This window comes from Spermophilus citellus, assembly GCF_964194105.1.
Source record: "Spermophilus citellus genome assembly, chromosome: 5".
Lineage (NCBI taxonomy): Eukaryota > Metazoa > Chordata > Mammalia > Rodentia > Sciuridae > Spermophilus > Spermophilus citellus.
Window position 1 is genome coordinate 100,318,083 of NC_138186.1, and position 20,742 is coordinate 100,338,824.

Sequence of the window (20,742 nt, forward strand, 5' to 3'; positions counted from 1 at the left end):
AAGTGAGGTTTTGAGACAAAATAAAGTACAAGTGTCATTACTTGGAGACAGGGAAAACTCAAGTTTTTTATCATGTAATATGAACATAGAGATTCATGACAGTTTTTGTATTTCCCACAAGAATTCTACAATGCAAAAGGAAAATATTGCAGAAGATTAGATATTAAGACATGAAGTCCAAACAACAAATGCTGAGTAATATGTTACTTTTGTGAACAGAGAATCAAGGATGAGAATTGACTTAAGATATTTGGTATTTTTTTTCCTTGTTTATCTTCAGTACTTATCACAGTGTCTGAATGTTTTACTCTTTACTTAAAAGAGTTAATAGCAGTGAGATCGAGAATACTAGAGATACAGTAAAACATTCCAGAATGTTGAGATAAAAGTGGAGAAGCATGCATTAAAACCTTCAGGGACAATATGATAAAGAAGTTAAGAAATTCGTGAGACCAGCCTTCAACTGATAAAGCTATAGAAAAAGTACTTGCTGTTTTACTGCAGGACTTTCCGTCAATTTCATTTGGCCAACTTGTGTGTAGATTGCTTGGGTTAAAGTCATACAATACTAACAATGAGTTAGATGTGTACTGTCCAAATTGTGGACACTAACCAGGTGTGATTATTGAATAATCGTTTGATTTTAGATGTGATAAAAATATACTAGATTTTTAAAAAAAAACTATTTTAGGGCTGGGGATGTGGCTCAAGCAGTAACGCGCTCGCCTGGCATGCGCGGGGTGCTGGGTTCGATCCTCAGCACCACATAAAAATAAAATAAAATAAAATAAAAAAGATATTGTGTCCAGTAAAAACTGAAAAATAAATATAAAAAATTCTTTCTCTCTCTCTTAAAAACTATTTTAAAAAGAATGTGAAATAAATATCTTATGAAAGTATATTACAGGTTAAAATCATCATATTTTGGATTTATTGGGTTCTGAAAATATTATTAAAATTAATTTAATCTACCTTTTTATCTTTTCATATGTGTCTGTCAGAAAATTTTAAATTAGGTATCTGTCTTGAATTATATTTTTATTAGATGGTGTTGTTCTAGCTGGCCTCTATTTAAAGCTTCTGAGTCCATAGAATCAACCAATCATGGATTGAAAATATTTTTGAAAAATTTGATCTTGCCAGACATAGTGTTTTTTACACTTGTAATCTCAGCAACTCTGGAGGCTGAGGTAGGAGAATCACAATTTCAAAGCTAGTCTCAGCAACTTAGCCAGACCTTCAGCAACTTGGTGAGACTCTGTCTCAAAATGAAAAATTTAAAAGAAGAAATGAGGAGGTAGCTCAATGATAAGGCACCCCTGTGTTAAAGTCCCAGTATGTCCCCCCAAAAAAGGAAGAAAAAATTGCATCTTTACTGTACATATACATATTATTTTCCTTGTGATTGTTCTCTAATTAATACAATATGACAACTATGTACATGACATTCATATTATATTAGATATTATAAGTAATCTAGAGATGATTTAAAACACATAGGAGGGTCTCCATAAATTTTATGCAAATGCTACATCATTTTATAGTAGGCACTAGAGCATCCTCAGATTTTTGTAGACTCAGGGATCCTAGAACCAGTCACTATGAATACAAAGGGGCAGCTATACTGAGGATGGGGTAGTGAAGAGAACACACCAAGGCTCTGCTGTCATGATGTATACATTCCTCTATCCCTCTAGTGAAGACAGACAGTAAACCCATACTACATGGTAGGTCCTATCAAGAATGATAAAATATTGTTTAGAGGATAGAGGGACTGTGAATGACATTTTGAGTCGTTGATTCAGGATACAGCTCTCTGACTGAATCATAAACATAAGCACTGACAGGTTGAGAAACAAGGAGAATTATGGAGAAATGCATTCCAGACTGAGTGGAAGACCAAAAAACACAGAGTGCGTGAGATGGGAGTAGGTCCAGTGTAGGAATAAAATGAGAAGGAGGAGGGAGTGAGAAAAGAGGTGAGTGGGGGAGTTTTCAGATTGCAAAAGGCCAGAATTATGAGCCAGAGTTAGGATTTTGGGATATTATTCTGAATAAAATGGTATAATAGATTTAATGTATACCTGTAATAATATTCCCTCCATGTATCCATGTGTCTTTATTGTGTGACTGTAGCTCCCATAGCTGATGCCCCACTAAACCTTGCTCAGATCAGCAGAACTTCTTCCCCAACTGACCTGTAGGATTAAAGTAATAACAAATGACTGTTATTCTAAACCACTGTGTTTATAGTGGTTTCTAATGGAGGTAAAGCTAAGTAATACAGATGCAGAGTTTTTGAATTTTATGAAAAAGAAACACACTGTCTAGTGGAGGTAATAACAGGTTCACTAAAAAGTGATTCTGTTTGAATACATATTTGAGATCAGGGCTAAAAGCATTAATGGATATGAAGTATGAAAGAAGTACAGAAGACAAGAATGACACTAGCATCTTGGTTGTAGCAACTGTAAGAATGATGTTATCATTACTAAGAAAGGAAAAAATGGGGACCTACCTCTTCTAGTAAGGAAAATCAAGAGTCTGGGGTTTCACGTGTCAAATTGTAGATGTTCATGAGGCCAGCGAGTTGATTTGTTAAATAGACAATTGGAGAATAAGTTCAAGTAAAATCTGAGCAGACTTCTTAAGTGTGAACAGATAAGGCATTTTTAATTGCATTTAAATCATGGGACTGGGTGAGATTGCTTGGGGATTGAAGAGCAGAGATCCACAGACTGAGCCTGAGGTATTCAATGATTGAAAGTTGGGAGGATGAAGGTCATCTTGTATGGGAAGCTGAGAATGAGGGCTCAGTTAAAGTCATAAATAACCCAGAGAGAAGCAAAGTGATGACAGAGTTAAAGATGGACCAATCAGTAACATCAATAGCTTCTGGTAGGTCAAGCAAGCTGATAAATGAAAAGGGAACATAGTGTTGGCAATTTAGCAGGTTTTCTTGAGTTTGATAAGAACAAAATCTGTGGAAATTTGACAAATATCTGGTTAAAGTATTCTCAAAAGAATCTAGACAGAGTATTGTAAAGAGGAGACAGAAATTATAAAAAAAAAAATCTAGAAATTTTTCATTAAATTGAGAGAAGTGTGACCCAAATTGGAGAGGAGGTGAGAGGATGATAATTGTTCTTTCCTTCTGAAGATATGAATTATTATATAGTTTCTGAAAAGATTATCCAATTTAGAGATAAAAATTGATGATAAACAGAATTAGGGACAATACAGACATTGAAATTCTTGACAAGCAACAACTAGCCAAGATGTTGCTTGTCAAGAATTGGGGAGGCAGGGTGGACACACAATCTAAGAAGGCAGAGAGGGTCACTGTTGGAGGAATGTAGAACTTCTCTTCTGATGGCTTTCCTTGTCTTAGTGAAACTAGAAACAAATTAGGCAAGTGTAAGGACTCAGGTTTGGATTGGATGTTGTAATAAAGAAGGAAATAGTCTAGAAAAAACAGATGTGGATAGATTAGAACATTGTAATAGAGCTGCCAGGAAGCCTGAAGGTCTTCCTTAAGATTCATGAGCAAACACGGAAGCTTCAGTCATTGTACTTGGTATGTACATTTTGGATGTAAAGTGTGTGTGGGGTGGGGTGGCTTTAACCCAGTCTGTGGTTTTATTGAGGTCTATCAAAAGAGGAGCTGATTTTTTTTTGATAGGTCATAGGATGTTATTTGATTAGACAAAGAAAGAGATATATGAAGGGTAATAGAAGTGAGTGAAGATAATAGGTTAAGGGAATTTGAGATCTCCATCTGAAGATTTTTTTTTCTCAAATTGAAAATATCAGTAAAAACAATTTTTCATTACAGTTGATTAAACTTCCTTTGGATAATCCGGCTTTATTGACAACATTTTATAAAATACATATAATAAAAAAAAACATACAGAAAAAAAATGTTAATTTACTAATAAAAATGTAAAGGCATTGTCCATGTTTGAATCACTAATTACTTTGAGGAAAGTGATTTCTCTCATTTGGGGGTCATTGCCTTTGTTACAAATGGGATGCCAACTATGGGTTGTTGGCAAAGCTGCTTTATAGTAAAGCAAAATATCTCATCAGGTTACTTAGTGATTCTTAACATCCTTACATTAATCCCTAAGAATATTTTCATAACTATTAAAAATTAACAAATGTTCTTAATGTTAATTATAAATTAACAATAACTTTGAGATTATTTTATACAGAATATCCAGTAAAAGATTGAGCAAGCTGTCGTAGACTCCTAAATAAGAGGCTTTGTTAAAGAATATGGCTCAAAATAGATTCTATTCAACATTTATTGCTATTTTGTTTGAAATATTTTCAGTACAGAAATAAACACGAAAATTGAGATATTGTGAATGAATGTGACATAGCTTTCAGATACACTTGAAAAGTTAAATGAGGTTATCTTAAGCACCAATGCAACCAGATTAAATTCATTAAAATTAAATAAATATGAGATTTATCAACAAGTTTGCACTATTTAAAATTGACTTTGCTGCTGAGAATTTTCAATGTTTCTTTTTTTTGAAACACCTTAGATTTTATTTTATTTTTATTTAAAAAAAATTTTTTAACGTGTTGATGAACCTTTATTCATTTATTTGGTTATTTATATGGTGCTGAGAATCGAACCCAGTGTCTCACACATGCTAGGCAAGTGCTCTACCACTGAGCTACAATTCCAGCCCAAACACCTTACATTTTAAATAGTAATTTTTGAAAAGATGATTCTTATTCTAATAAAGAAGTTATAATGGTTAGATTTAAAGTTCTGAATGAAATACAGTGCCAGACTGGGATTATTAATCCATTTGAAGTTATTATGGACGAATTTCATAACCATGTCTTTGAAAATGAGTTATCCTACCTTTAAGCATGTGTATTTGGAGGTGTTTTAGATTGTTAGTGTTAGGTGTAGCAAAATCTTCATTTACTTGCTAAAATGTAAGAGCTAGAATATTTAAGATTCATTTCAAATACTTAGAACCAAATATTATTAAATTAAATGAATAATACTATTGAAAGTTAATTTAAAATTACAAAAAGTTATAGTCATTTTTAAAAATTTGTATAGTCATTCTTGTATTTACAAGTTTTTGTAACACAGGATAAGAAATCCATGTCATGAAAATATCTACTGAATTTATTTAGATTATTTGTAAGATTGTTTTTCTCTTACTCTGAAATCATCCTCAGAGACTTAACATATAATTTCTCTACAGTCTTTCTTATTGCTGTTTATTTTTCCAGTGGACCTTCTATTATCCCTTGCCTAGGGAATGATAGTGTTTAGAAGTGTTTTTTTAAGTTGGAGAAACTGCATGCATCCTGGACTCGTCCACGTTAGAATGTGTTTCTGGTGGCACTTCATTGGCACACTCTCCCATACCGTAAATTATTTAGCTGTTTTGAAAGTGCATTTTTAAGAAAAACCCAGTTCATTCACAAGAAAATCATATATCCTTTTTTTCACCATTGATGGACTATAATTTACATTGTCTTATTACCTGTACTTTAATTAAGTTTTATTCCCTCTTTCTGTTACTTTATACACACAAGACTGATTTTTTTTTTTATCAATGTAGAATCCATTTGCACCTTTGCTTTTCAAATTTCCTTTGATCTGCTTCTATGGAATTGCTTTTTATCTTACTCATCTCTGACCCCAACCCACTCACAATTAGATAGAATACATAGGTAGGAGGATGGCATAGTTTGGATGCACATTTATTCCATGATTATATGCTTATTTTATTACATATTTTACATTATAGTTGAATATAGATTGCATTACTTTGGCAGATAAGCAGGTATACAGAGTATTTGTTTTTAAAAAGGGAGTTCTATATCCAAAATGGTAGGTGTGGCCATAATTTAGCAAACAATTGCTAGGAATTGGATTAATGTTAACTATGTTAGTTCTGATCCATGTTTTTGTGCATATCTATAACCCACTGTAAACAAGAGTTAGGCATAGAATTGACCACATTTTCTGTACCATATCGCACATCTGAAATTCAGCAGTCTATCCTTCAAAGTGAAAAGATAAAAAACTCTAGCTGACTTAATTCCTAGTAGGTCACTCCTTACCCTGTACCCTTTCCACTAATATGGTTAGAGCCAGGCTAGATAGTAAATTCCTTAAACATGTATCTAAGGATTAAAACTTAATTCTAAACCATTACACATTTTCAGGGCTCACTTTAAATTGAATTTTAGGCTATCATAAGCAATGAATAGCTATGCTTAGATTTCTTTCATAGTCTCTTGTTTTGATGACCTTTTTGTACTTCAATCCTTTGCCTAATTTTATTCAGTTAGAAAATATGGTAATTTTGAATAACTTCTTGGTAATTCTGCAAATGAAAAGGAAGTTTATAAAAGGCAGATTGCAAAAATGAATCAATTTGATTTCAAAGCTAGTATTAACATATTTTAATGCAGAGGAAAGAGCAAGATGAATCTTAAGGTTATAAAGGGTCCATCAAATTGACCTACAGGAGCCCACAGAAGTTACATGTTTCCTAAGGCCAAGGAACTGTTTCATGACCTTGAAGGGTATATTAGTATTTCTATTTAAGTCATTACATTTTCAAACATTGGAACTGCTCAGATTTGGTTCACTGCACAAACCAATCACTTAGAATGTTAAAGAGCATGACTCTGGTCTCCTGGAGACAGCTCTTCTGTAATTGAGCTCTCGTTTGCATGGCCTGTCTACCTTCCCTGTTAATTTTTTTTCCTTGGTCTTTTTTTTTTTTTTCTTGTCAGCCTACATTATGAATGCAACTGATAGAACAAACACCAACACTTTACATTGGAAATTCTCTCCCCAGAACTCATTTAAAACACATGCTGAGGTTCTCAAACTGCATATTTTATAAAATGTCACAGCATTTTAGAGTTGAAAGTGATTGTTAGATTTATATTACAATCATATGGGGAGCTTATGAAAAAGTGAATTAGTCCTACTTTTAGACATTTTTATTTAACTTCTTTGGAGAAGATTGGGGATTTCTGTACTTAAAATTTTTTCAGGTAATTTGAGTATCTAGCCAAGTTTAAAAATCCCTGTACTAACTCCATTCAATCAAATTTTAAAAATTCAGAATGAATTTTGTTTACCAGATGCCACACAACTAGAAACTAGTGAACTTTCGACTAAAAGTCGGGTTTCCTGATGTTAAGTACAGGGTCTTTATAATCTTTTGAAACTGCTCTTTCAGACGTATTGGCCCATGTCTGAATATTCAGACATGAATATGAAAGGAACTTCAATTGGGGAGTTATATACGGCTAGATCTGTCTCTCAAAGTGACAATCTTCATTGGGTATAATCATTAAAAGACAGTATCATGTAGAAAATGCTAATACTTTATTTCTAATAAAATGGGAAGGATCATATATTATGCTGATCTTTAATGTGTAAATATGATGATACTCAAATAGTCTCCACTCTTACCAGAGACATCAAAACTTGTGCCCTATATGTGTTCTATGAATTGAAATGTGTTCTGTTGTCATATGTAACAAATTAGAATAAACAAATTAATTAAAAACAATCTCCACTTGTGATAAGACTTTTCAAAAACCAGCATAATATGCTGTTCATTTCAATCCCACTGAAGCCAGGCAATGGCAAAAAATATCTTGCTAAGAGTTTAGACCAAATCAATTCTCAACTGCATTATTCACAACACATCATTACTGTTGATTGTTCCTGTGAAAAGGGTCTCACAATTTCAATGAATCATCTGCTTTTATAGTGACAGAATTTACAACTGCAGCAAAAGACATAAAAAAGAAATGGTTTAAAGATTGACATTTAGTCTTTGTTTACAATATTCTTTTAATACTAATCTTGATCTTCCAGCATGCAGAGCTCAGATTGACAACCTCAACAATGACAGTTGAAAATTATGCTTGTTTTTTTAAATTTTATTTTCTTGTTTGTACCCATATTATTTCATGTACTAGGGTAGACAGTATTTTATATGTTTTATTATTTGATTTAATAATGTTTTAGTAAAAGAAAGGGCACATTTACATTGCAAGTGCATAATTCTAATAAAGAATTATACAAGGAATTATTGTACCTTGGTTTGTCCTTCTGTTTTCTTTCAAATAAAGCCTATTAATTGAATCTACTCTTCAGTTATCATATGGAAAACAATGGGTCAGGTCAACTATTCAAAATTAGCAATCATATATATATATATATATATATATATATATATATATATATATATATAAATATAGATAAGTTCAGCTTGAATGCTAATGCATTAATAAAGATTTCTAGAATCTGACAAAACTATGAATACAGAAGAAAGCAAATTGGAATAAAAAAATTAAATTGTTTTATCTCCAGGTGATAAAGCTTCATGAATAGTTGAAAAGAGAAGGACATAGGATAAAAAGGATGGAAAATCCCAGAAAATTGAAAACAAAGATTAAATGATATGTAAATGACTATACAGACATTTCTAAAGCCTGTGATTATTTTTTAAGTGTGACTAGTGAAAAGGATTTATTAAAAGTTCAGTTGAATACTGTGAGTTTGAATATCATATACATAACACACTCATAGTGAGGAATTGAAAATTAATGAGAAATTAAATATCATGAGACTGACTTCTTTTTAAGAGATGCTAGAGGACATAAAGGACCGAGATTGTTTTATTTAAAGGCAGAGTTTTAAAACCTAGGATGTTGGAAGAAGTATTAATCAATAAAATAATTAAAGCTTGAAATTAAAATGTACACCTTTTAAAATATTTAAACAGCAATTGTAATTTGTTATAAATTATTTGATTCAAAACAATATCACAAGAAGAAATGCATACTTTTCATGTAAAGTGGAGGGAATTGTTACATTTTTTTTAAATGGGCTGTGTGTCTTTGTGCCGCAGTCTTGGCTGGGCACAGAATCACGAGCCACCACACAGCTTTGTAGATTCAAACAGCAATTCTTTATTCCCGAACTCACACCGGCCTCCACACACGTTCTGGGGCAATACCAGTTCTGCTGCCACCCAAATCACCTACTCCAGGAGGCTTTCTTCCCAAAATGCTCTCTGAATCTCACGAGAACTCAATGGGAGCTCAGGCAGCAGGAACGCCCTAATTCCAGCAGCAATAATCCTCAACATCGAACTTCCCTAAAATCCAAGGTCTTAAACTGGGAACGCCCTTAACCCAAGGACCGGGATACTTCCTCAAACCTGATCAGCTCTAAACCCGGATCCGCCTTGGTCTTTGAGCAAGGTCACCTTACATGCAATGTCAACAGCGAAATCATTAACGTGGGGTACGCTAGCAAGGAAATTTTGATGCGTCATTTCTACTTGGTAATGGCCCTCAGCATCTTTGTCACAGGGGTCTTCACTAAAAGTTCATTTGATTGGAACTGAGAAGATGTTTGAAAGTCATTTTATCCCCAAAACTGGCCAGTTGTAAGTGGCAATTCTACTACTTAAACAACATTGTTTTATATATAGTGAATGTAGTACCTTAACATTTTGTATTTTTACAAAATATGTAAAAATTTTTCAATAAAAATTAATACAGACAAAATGATTTAAACATAGGATTTTCACAAATTCTGCAGATTATCTTATCTGTTGAAGTTAAATTATTTAGAGAAAACTCTAGGACTAATGCCTCTCTTCTAGATTAAAAAAAAATCTCATGGCCCAGGATCAGGTTTTATTTATTTATTTGCTGAGCACTTAGAACAAGTCTCATTATACAATTGTTTAATGAGTGTGAGGATAAACAAACTACTGATTAACAGTCCTTTTTTCCAAGACTGTGTATGAAGACTGTATTCACATATTTTCATTTGTGATTTTCTTTCTCCATTTTCTACTGACAAAATAGACTTGTATTACAGTATTATGTTCAAAATACTTGAAAAGAACAGCTTTGAGGGACTAATGTTTATTTTGGATCATGCTTTCAGATCATGGTTGGTCAACTCCATTGCTCTGACCCTGAGAAGAGGTAGAACAGGATGGGAAGGCATAACAGAGGCAAGCTGCTTAGTTTATGAGAGCTGGAAAGCAGGTAGAGGAAAGGAGTTGGCAGCAAGATGTATGCCAAAGCTGTAGTCCTTAGTGACCTACCAATCTCCAGCTATACCTCCCTGCCTGTCGTTACCATCCAGTAGTCCATTCACATTATTAATCCATCAAATCGATTGGATTAATCCACTGATAAGGTTACAGCTCTCATAACCCAATCTATTCACCTGTGATCATTGCTACATGTCCTAATACATGAGCTCCTTGAGAGACATTCTTAAGTCCAAACCATAACAAGACTCTAAAGCTGGTCAACTCAGGGGATTTATATGTATAATTTGGGAACTATTTTCTGCCACTTCAGATTAGAGAAAAAAGAAAAGGAGAGAAGAGGAAGAGGCATCATCACATTCACTATTTAAATGATAGTTCAGATCTTCCCTCATGGTCTCTCTCAGTATGCCTGCTTTAGCTATTCATAAACTCATTATCTCTCCCAAAGCATAAGGAAGAATTGCACCAAGTAGGGTATAAGAAAACAGTTTAAAGGAAGACCTTAGCCTCCTGATCAAGGGAGAGACTAAAGTGATTAAGTGATAGTTCAAAATCATTCTTGTCACACATTCTATATTTAAAATTCTTCTTAATCTACATGCTTGCTTTGAACAATCTCAATCATGGTGAAAGTTTGGTTAATGATACCCATGTCTTGGCTTTTATTCCTAATTTCTGTGTTACACCTTTGTCTCTAATTTGTTGTGTACTTTTTCTTAGGTATTGCCAAAAAAATGCCAGCGTGTTCATATATTTTTTTCTTCTTATTGATAGTTCTTTAATCTACCTATTTAAACCAGACAAACTTATTCTACATTTGGAATGTTTCCAAACCTTCCCAATTATATCACCAAATTATAATTATTTCTCTTTTAACTGTGTTTCTAGACTTCACCCTTGTCTCTACACCCAGCTTTACAGTTTAGAGTCTCACTTTTACTTCAGAGTCCTTTGATTTATTTTTCCAAATTCTTCTCTTCACCCTCAATATGACCTTTTTTTTCTACTGCTTTTTAGGTGAAATGTAAAGCAAACCAAGTCATCCTTCTGTTGAAAGCTCAGGGGTTCCATTCTCACCACTTCACATTCCTTCATAACAGATCATACACAGCCATGCATGCAAATCTTCTGATATCTTGTTCAAATTAATTTCTCACTATTTTGGATTCCTCCCATTTTATTACCAGAGAAAAAAATGAAGTTGCTCTCAGAAAACCCAATAACATAAAAAATTCTGTCCTCAGCTTGTCCCATGTTAAATCCCTTCTTTTCTTTCCCTACCTCTACTCTTATGTCAGAAAGCTTCTATTAATTATTTAAAGTCTGCCTTTCTAACACTCAGCAATATTTGTAATAATAACATTAACATAATAGGGAGAGTAACATATCCATGTAGCACTTAATTGTTTATAGAGCATTTTTGAATAAACTATTGTATCCATGTTGTCACAGCATTGTGAAGTGGGCAAAAAAGATATTATTTCCAGTGTGTACTGAAATGAAAACTTCACAAGGCAGGCACTTTTATCCCTTCTACTCATTGAGTCTGCAGTGCATTAGTAATGCCTAGTAAGTAGCAGCTATAAGTGAATCCTTTTAAATGCATGGATAAGTGAAGAAGAAGCTGGTGAGTGTATTAAAAAAATTATTCAGAGATGTACAGCTAATAAATGATATTTATCCAGATGGACTTGTGTCATGGTCCTTTGTATTTTAATCTAATAATGCCCCAGGAGTATTAGTTGTAGTGAAAACAACCTACATTGCTGTATACAAACTACTCAATTCATGTTAAAATCTTATTATATGTTGATTTACTGTGTCTTCCCTATCCTCATTTAAGACTTGTTACTCTTCTTCAGATGGTTTATAGTTTTTTTTTTTTAAGCATTAAATAGTAAGTTGACAAGTAACTAGAACCAAAACAAAAAGGTAACTTTTCTGTGAGAGGTGATGAGGCTTAATCTTTTATTTTTATTCCTCTTCCTAGGAATAACAAGGAAGAACCAGAAAAGCAATAAGATATTTCTGAATGTAGCAGGAATTATATTAGGCAGCATCTAGTTATGGCTAAATCCCTAAGTAAAATAATAATATGGGGAAAGATTCCTTGAAATAATTAATGTCAGTTTTAAGTAAATGAAATTAGAATTTCAAAGGGAAAATGGCATGATGAACATATTCAAATGTCAGAAAACATTTCTGCTAATTCTGATTGTTTACCATGAAACAGTGCCATTAGACAAAACACACACATACCATACACAGAAACTCATTTAAAGAGGAACACACCCAAGGGACTGTAATGTTATGCAGCCCAGCTTCTAGCCGCAGCCGGCCTGACTACTCACTGTTGAGTAGAATGTGATGACCGGGTTACTGTACACATTTGATCACATAGCCTCTACCGACATCTACCCATAAAATCAATTCAAATGAACAGGCAATGTTATGACCAGGAGTTTTGCATCTTTTCCTGCTTGATCTTAGTTGCTTCTGCTAGCAGTTTGTTAGAAGAAAAATTAGTTGCGTATTAAACTATGGAGCTCTGAAGCTGTTATAGAACATCTATGTGGCATTTTATGACTAGTAAAGTATTTTTTCTGCACCTACACCAGTTTTTTTTCTACTCAGTTCCTTTGAGCAGTAACCACAGTGTTGTCATTTTCATTTTCACAAAGTTCAGAAAAAAGGCTATGTGAGGGCAAGCGACTAGCAGAAGGTTAGATGATAAGTTAATTGTCAAAATGGTATTAGAGGTCATGATCTTTAAATTGCTAGTTTATTTCCTAGCTTGCACTGCCACACTGATTCTTTTCTGGCCTTTTGCTGATTTGTCTTTGAAAGATTCCTGAAACTCAAAAATAGTTGGTTCAAATAAAAGATAGAGTATAACACATAAAAGAAAGGAGCAATAATAGTATAATTTATTATTATTAACTTTCAAAGTAAATACATGGTAGCATAGAAAATATCATTATATACAAAAATATTGAAATTACTTATGAGTCTTTATTTAAATCAGGGTGGCCAAGATGAATTTGGAATAGGTTTAAGAAGCTTGTGCTATCAAAGTCACTACAATTGGTCACCTTAGTCTGATTCATAATTTTCATTTTGGGGGAAAAATCAGAGTAACATTCCATGATCTCAAATTACATGAACAGTAAACAAAAAAATGTTCAAGATAGATAAAACCAATGAAAGAAGCCACGGATGATTCAGAAATGTGGAGTTAGTGTTTGCCAAATAGTGCTATTAAGCTAGAGAATAAAAGAGTTCTCTGAAACTAAGACTTATAAGAAGATATTTGAAATCCTCCTTTTTAGTTGCTATCTTAAAACATAGTCCAGCTAAATTCATAGTTTCTTAAATATTTTCATGATTCAGATGCTTTTTAAAGGCATTTGGTCACAAAAGAAAAAGGCTCACTTTTATGACCAGTTTGCTATTAAGTTGGAACTCTTATATTTGCATAGTGTTTTTTTTCCTCAGGAATATGGTAATAGGAACCTGAATATAAAGAAGAGGGAAGAAGCTGCTCCAGATATTTTTCTGTGGTTCTCCTTGATAGGAAATTCTTATGTACATATTCAGTGGATAAGCCTCACTTGCTCCTGGGCTCAATATTCAGCTAATTAATGTCATTCAAGCATTATATGCCTTCGCATTGGCATTTGATCGAATTTCAAATCCTCTTTTTGAATGAATTGCACCTTGAGAAGAATTCATTTCTGTATGTTATTTAGCCTAGAGTATGTCTACGTTTAATCCCCATCCACTTTAAATGAGTGTTTTACTACTCTTTCAGAACAAGGCAAAACTACTGTGACTATGGAAACTTTATTCCATTTCCTCTCATATTACATATGTTTGTATGTTTGTTTGTGTATATGCTTATTTGTGGTATGTGGGGGGATTAGTCAATCAGTATGTACAGAAATTGTTGCAAAAATATTTTTCTATTAAATAAAAAGACTCTGAAAGAGATTCAGAGAAAAGAGTTCCCTGTCCAAGGCCAAGATAGGAAGTTATCTATGAATCACTTAAACTTTTGATGGAGTTAGTCTGAGAGCTTAACCCTATAATATATTTAATATAAATTATTTTCCAAGGAGAATAAAAGCAATTATTTTATTTAAGAAATGCATGTCCTTGAAGTTTTGGTAAAAAATAAAACACCAACAGAAAACACCTTTTAATAGTTCTTTTATTTCTTCTATGATTCTCCTTCATACAATCTTGAGGAAAATACTATTTTTGAAATATATCCACAGCAATATCTCTTATTTTGCATGTTTTTTTCACCTCTCCTGTACCAAGAAATAGAGCCTAAGACTTCTGCTCTTGCATTATTAGTGGGCTGGCAACTACTTCCATAAACAAAATTATGAGGCTAGACTTTATCAAAGAAGAAATTATTTTGACATGTGGTAAAATGATAAGACAGACTTTATTCAAAACTACTGCAATGGAGGATACAGACTGAACTTGAATTATGAATATATTAAAGAGATATGTGGTCTAAAACCATAGTGAGAGGACAGTTGATAAGACATTAGTAAAAGATACCAAGTGTGGGGTAATTCTTATTAAATGAATCTAACAGTATTCTTACTAAAGACAAGCCTAGAATTAGATATCAAAAATGGAGAGATTCATGAAACTGATTGTGACTCTTTGCTAAAACTAAAATTAGCAGACCAAACACAGGATGAGAGGCAAGGTTAAAGCTAGTAGGAAAAAGTGCTCATTGAAGCTTGATTGAAGTTTGAAGTTTGGTCAGAGAGAGTTTTTGTCAATTTGTAAAGGTCATGCAGCTTCATTGAGGCAATCAACCTTGTAACACAACCACAAGACTTTGAAGAATCCGAAGACACATGGAGAAGCAACAAATAGATTTTTTGGTGGACAGTGACTGTCCCCTACCAGATACCTGACTAAGTAAGCTTCAAAAGGTACCAGCCCCGAACGATTGAGTCACCATCCCTCTGTCTTCATGTTTTCTTATCTGAGGCCCAAGATTTCACAAAGGCGAGGAAAGCTGTCCAGTTGTGTCCTGTCCAAATTCTTGATGCACAGAATCTATGAGCATAACTAAATTGTTGATATCCTATTGTTCTAACTTTAGAGAGGCCTGTTATACATCAATAGTAAGCAGAACAAAACTCTTCTTGCTCTTGTGGGTTAAATTTGCATCATCATTTTCCTGGACTATTGCAAACATTTCTTAACTGTTATTCCTTATTTCACTGCTGCTCTCCCCTGGTCTTGTCTTTACCAAGCAGCTCAAATGCCTGGGCAACACACCAGTAAGCCTCTTTCACAGAATGGAAGGCATAGTCCCAAAGGTACAGGCTTCCCCTCTTCATCTGCGACTATTTGTCCCCAAATCTCCCTTGTTCTGGCCACAATGATGTCCATGTATGTCCCTCATTGAATCTGGCACTCAGGCATTTGGCCTGTTATTCCCTGTGCCTAGGTAAACTTTCTCAACACCTGCACACCTTACTCTTCTGCTGCCTTCATGCTTTTGCTTAAATGTCACCTTACAGAAGGGTCTTCATGGACACAGTATATAAAACAAATATCCCTGCCACATCCACCTTATTCTGTTGCTTTTTCTGTGTAGGAAGTACCACCTGAAGTATCCTATATTTATTTGTTGATCTGTCTGTTATCTAACTCTTTACCATGAGTTGGTGTCCTGGAGTTCATAGAGGGCTCCATTCATGGGAAAATGTAGTGTTCATGGCAGTAATTCTAGCATCTAAAACATGCCTGGAACAAAGCGAGTATTCAATGAGTAATTGTTGACTGAATGAATTTGAACTACCGAAGTAATTTTAAAGAATCATTTTATGTATTCCCTAGGGTAAGTTTTATCATTAACATCATAACAGTAGATACAATTTTAATGTGACTCAGCAACTCATTTTGCTTTTAAAGTTGGGAGAAATGGAGATATGAACATTGAATGATTTTATATTTTACACTATATTTGTAAATAAACATGAAAATGCATCAGATAGATCATGAAGAGGAATGTTGGCTAAGTCTGATTGATAGGAGAATTTGTTGTGCAAAAGCTGTAGAATACAAGCTTCTGAGGAGGCAAGAGGAACAGCAGTTCAGCCCAGATGTCAGCATCTTCCTGATGAGGGTGAATCAGACTCAGATGCAGGCAGAACAGGAATTCGACAAATGCAAGCAATTCATAAACTTGAACCTCACTCTTCTGGGATTCAGAAGGCATATATGTATAAAATATGATAATTCTTTTTTTATATTGTCATAATCTTTTATTATGTATCAAATTGTCTGCAATGTTACAACTTGATTAAATTTGATAGATATTTGTATCTATTTAAGACAAAAAATTCTCTTTATGTACAATATCTTTTGTCTAGAGTCTAGCAAATATAGTACCTTTCATTGCAGGATTTCTGCTTAACATACAAGCAAAAATAAACAACAACATCAAAAATATAAACCAAAGCAAATCAAACCCCCAAATCTCTCAATTACAAATTTCAATGTTGAATAAAGCGTTAAAATGACAAACACAGAATAACTTTTGTTTAGAAATGCAGATGGACACTAATGTTAGTGGCAAAAAAAAAAAAATCACCCCCCTCCCAATCTTTGGGAGTGGATTTTCCTGCTCAGGGATGTGAGTTGACTGTAAATCATCTTGCTGCTCCTGTGGATAGCACAGCACAAGATCATACTGAAGATTATGCCAAATATCATCACCACTGAGATGCGGATGCCCACTGCACCAATGATGTGGAACTTGTTGTTGAAGACCTCTTTGATGGCCGCAGGGCAGGACTTAATTTGGGTGGTTTTGACAATGTCCTTTTTTGGGGCAGATGTCCAAGATAAACTGTTCAACACCTCCAACTATACCATAGCAGTTCAACGCATGGTGGGTGGCTTTCAGCATTTCCCACTGGGGCTCATCCTTGGTATTGAGCTTGATGTAGGTGTAAAAGTCCTGGACTTCCTTAATCACCTCATCCTTGTGTGAATAGTTCCAGATGGCTGCAGCTATTTCAGTGGCAAATATCACCAAGAGGAAGCCAAAGAACAATCCCAACATGTACTGGGACTCTTGCATGGCCCCACAGCAGCCCAGGAAGCCCACAGCATCAAGAGGGCCCTAGCTCCAATAAGAATGCAAACTCCTGTGTAGAAGTTGGAATTATTAGCTTCTTGCTGGAAGATGCTCTTGATCTGAGAGTCGAATTGGAGCCATAGTCCAATAGCAAGAACTGCAATTCCTGCAAGCCAGAAGATGAAGATAAATCTGAAGAGCAGGTACTTGATGCACTTGGTACCTCGTTTAACTGGCATGGTGCAGGATGGATTGGCCTGGGCCAGACTGGTTTGGGACCTGGGCATGCACTGCAGTTGGGACAGGAGGGTTCTGGCGCTGGACAGAGGTGCTCAAAGCTGCCAAAAAGATGTTAATTCTTCATCAGAAATAAATTTTGCTTTTACAATCATGTTTTATTTCAGCTTCCTAAAATTATCCAAGAGAGATTGGGAGTTTTGTTTTGTTTTGAGAGATTGAACTCACAGAACCGAGAGGCAATTTATCACTAAGCTTTATCCCCCCACACTAAGCAACATCCTCAGTCCTTTTGCGACAGAGTCTTACTAAGTTGCTGAATCTGGTCTTGAACTTGTGATCTTCCTACCTCAGCCTCCCAAGTTGTTGGGACTATAGGCTTTCACCACCATGCCCAGTGAGAGAATATTTTCTTTTTTTCCCTGAGCAAAACAATAACCTGGCAGCCAACCTTTGTGGAGCAATGGGATTTGTTCTATTTCTTTAGCAATAGCTATCCCTCCCTCCCTTTTAGACCATTAACCACACCTGATAGAGATCTATGTCCAAGTGTTCTGCCTAAGTGTGAAGAAATGGCTTTCCTGCTTTCAAAGCCATGAAGATTGCTATTCCGTTGTGCAAAGAATATATGATGTGGGAAAGGTAAAATAAAAGCTCTGAGATTTGAGGGACTATGGAAAGGAGAAAGAAGAGGAAGAGGGAGAGAGAGAGAGAGAAAAAAAAAAGACCATAAGATCAGCCAATATAGTTTTAATTTCCTTTCTCTGCGCTCAGAAAGCCCTTGTGTTAAATAACTTGAAGGGTGGATCTGCTATGGAAATATCTCTGTCTCCACTCTCCGTTTGAAATTTTAGAAGGAAATGGAAGCATCATGGGCAACTCAACCCAAGTAGAGCGGAAATGGTGATCAGGCTGGGAAAGAATCAAATTGGCCTTTTCTACACTCTCAGTTTGTGCAATAGGTGCATGTGAGTGGAAAACTGATGGGCCTGCAGAGTCAATAAAGGTCCTTAATAGAGTCTGGGTGGACCTTCAGACAGGGAAGTAGGTGGAAACTTATGGGACGTAATTCATGAAAACAGATGAGAAATCAAGTTACTCCAAAAGGATTGCCTAGCCACAAAATAAAGGCCCACTATTGTACTAGCCACAGATTGAAGCCTCAATAATCTGTAAGTCGGAAGGAAACACTGGTGTCTCAAAATAAAAATGACAAAAGGGAAAAAGGGGGTGGGGTCTAGAGACATAGCTCAGTGGTAGAATGCCGCTGGGGGGGAAATTAAACCTTAATCTATTTCTTATATATTTTCAAATTTCCACATTTTTACATTTATTAAACATTATTTTGCCAAAAAATGAATCCTAATTTTGCATGATTTTTATAGAAAATATACAGCACTACTATCTCAGATACTTTGCTGTTTCAAGAATATTCTGTGTTAAAAATCATAACTTTCCCCCACAGAGATGTAATTTGTTTTAATTAGGTCATCTAAATGTCAATTATTTATGTTGACTACAGTAATTCCTAATTTTGGGATTTCACAGGCTTTCACTCTTTCCTGGCACTCTGGGAATCTTCTCTGTTTTGCATAATCTTAATTATATTACTTTGTTGAAGAGATGCAAGAAAAATGACATTCTTCTAGAGTGACTTCTCAATTAAATCAAAGAGATCTGATAAGATTAAAGAAAATGCTGGCAAAGCACTGAGTGGTAAGAGAGAGACTATCCGTGTTAAATGAGTTACCAGGGATAAAATACAGAATCATATCAGGCCACTGTTCACTTAGCATAATTAGTAGTTTTTGCTACTATCATGCTAAATGATTTATTAGCTGTCAGTGATAAGTTGAAGTGCCATAATAATTATTCCAAAATATCATATCTTGATTTATGCACCAACTTTAATTCCAAAACACTGTAACCCTATTTAGTGTTTAGTTTGGTAAAGCAAAAGCAAGTATTACATCTCTAAATTTAAATACAGAGATTGAGCCACATAGATGCTAAACAACTGGAGGAGAATCTCATAGTTATGACAGTGAATCTAGAGGTTTTAACCTTTGAATGATTCTGTTGTTCTATATCTGGATGGATCTTTTCTTACAAATGGCTTCATCTTGAGTAGAAGAGACAAAGAGAGAAAAGAGATGAAAGGAAACTAGAAAATCCTATTATTTGTTTTATAGAAGCACTGAGATATATAGTATCTTCTATAAAAATAGCATGAGTTATGAATAAAGGAGAGCATAAATAGCCTAACTTCAAATATTCAATGTATTTTCTTTCCTTTAAATATGTGGTAATTGCATCCTTCAATGCAACATTTCTTTAAGGAATCTTGTCTTATAAAACAAGAGATCATAAACCTTGAAAGATGTATGAGTCCCTAATTGTGAAGTTTGTTTTTTTTTTTTTTTTACTGTTATATCATTAAAATAATTTGAACTACTATATGGGTATTGTAGCTTCTCTGGATAAAGTATGATTTGTCAGGGCTGGGGTTGTGGCTCAGAGGTAAAGCACTTGCCTAGCATGCTTGAGACACTGGGTTCGATCCTCAGCACCACATAAAGTAAAATAAAGACATCGTGTCCACCTGTAACTAAAAAATATTTTTTAAAAAGTATGATTTGTCAGCAGTACAAAGGCAATGGAATGTAGGATTACAGGTCAAATTTATCGACTGAAGTCTGCTATGCTGTATGGTGGGTCAAAAAAATTGTTAGGTACTACATGTGCTCTGAGGAAGTCATCTGTGAACATTTTCTCATTTTTTAATGACTGCCTATATGTTGTATAAATAATAATAAAATGAATTCCATTAATTAACTCCAGCTATTTTGTATTTGAGGTCAGTACTTCCATCATTCACCTGGATCTCCTGAGTTAAAAACTCCCATGTGCCCTAACTCCTTCATGTTTCCACTAAGTAAGGAAGATATTATTAGTGAGATTTGCATTTTGAAAAATATGGTTGCTTTGTGAGTATATTTTCAATACATCACGAAACCCAGAGATTACATTGACTTTAATCATCTTGTTTGTGTGTGATGGTAACTGTTGTTAAATAAAAGTTCTTCAAAGAAAGCCTATTAATAAATCTCTAAATTTTTAAAATGTGTCTTGTAAAACAAAACTCAAACACAGTTTGTGGAGTTAGAAAAACAATTAAATGGCAAATTTACCTATTTCCTTGAGTCCTGAGGAAAGATAAAATGAAATGCATTCATTTTCTTAGGTTACCTGTATTTAATTTTAAATTCTGCATAAAAGTTGAACAGTTTA

The 20,742-nt window shown here is 34.3% G+C and overlaps 1 pseudogene across 1 annotated transcript; it reads right to left on the minus strand.

The window, feature by feature from the left end:
- Positions 1-16,721: 16,721 nt before the first annotated feature.
- LOC308649450 (CD9 antigen-like) lies at positions 16,722-17,550 on the minus strand (annotated as a pseudogene). The gene has a single exon. The product of its transcript is annotated as a CD9 antigen-like (transcript).
- Positions 17,551-20,742: the final 3,192 nt, after the last annotated feature.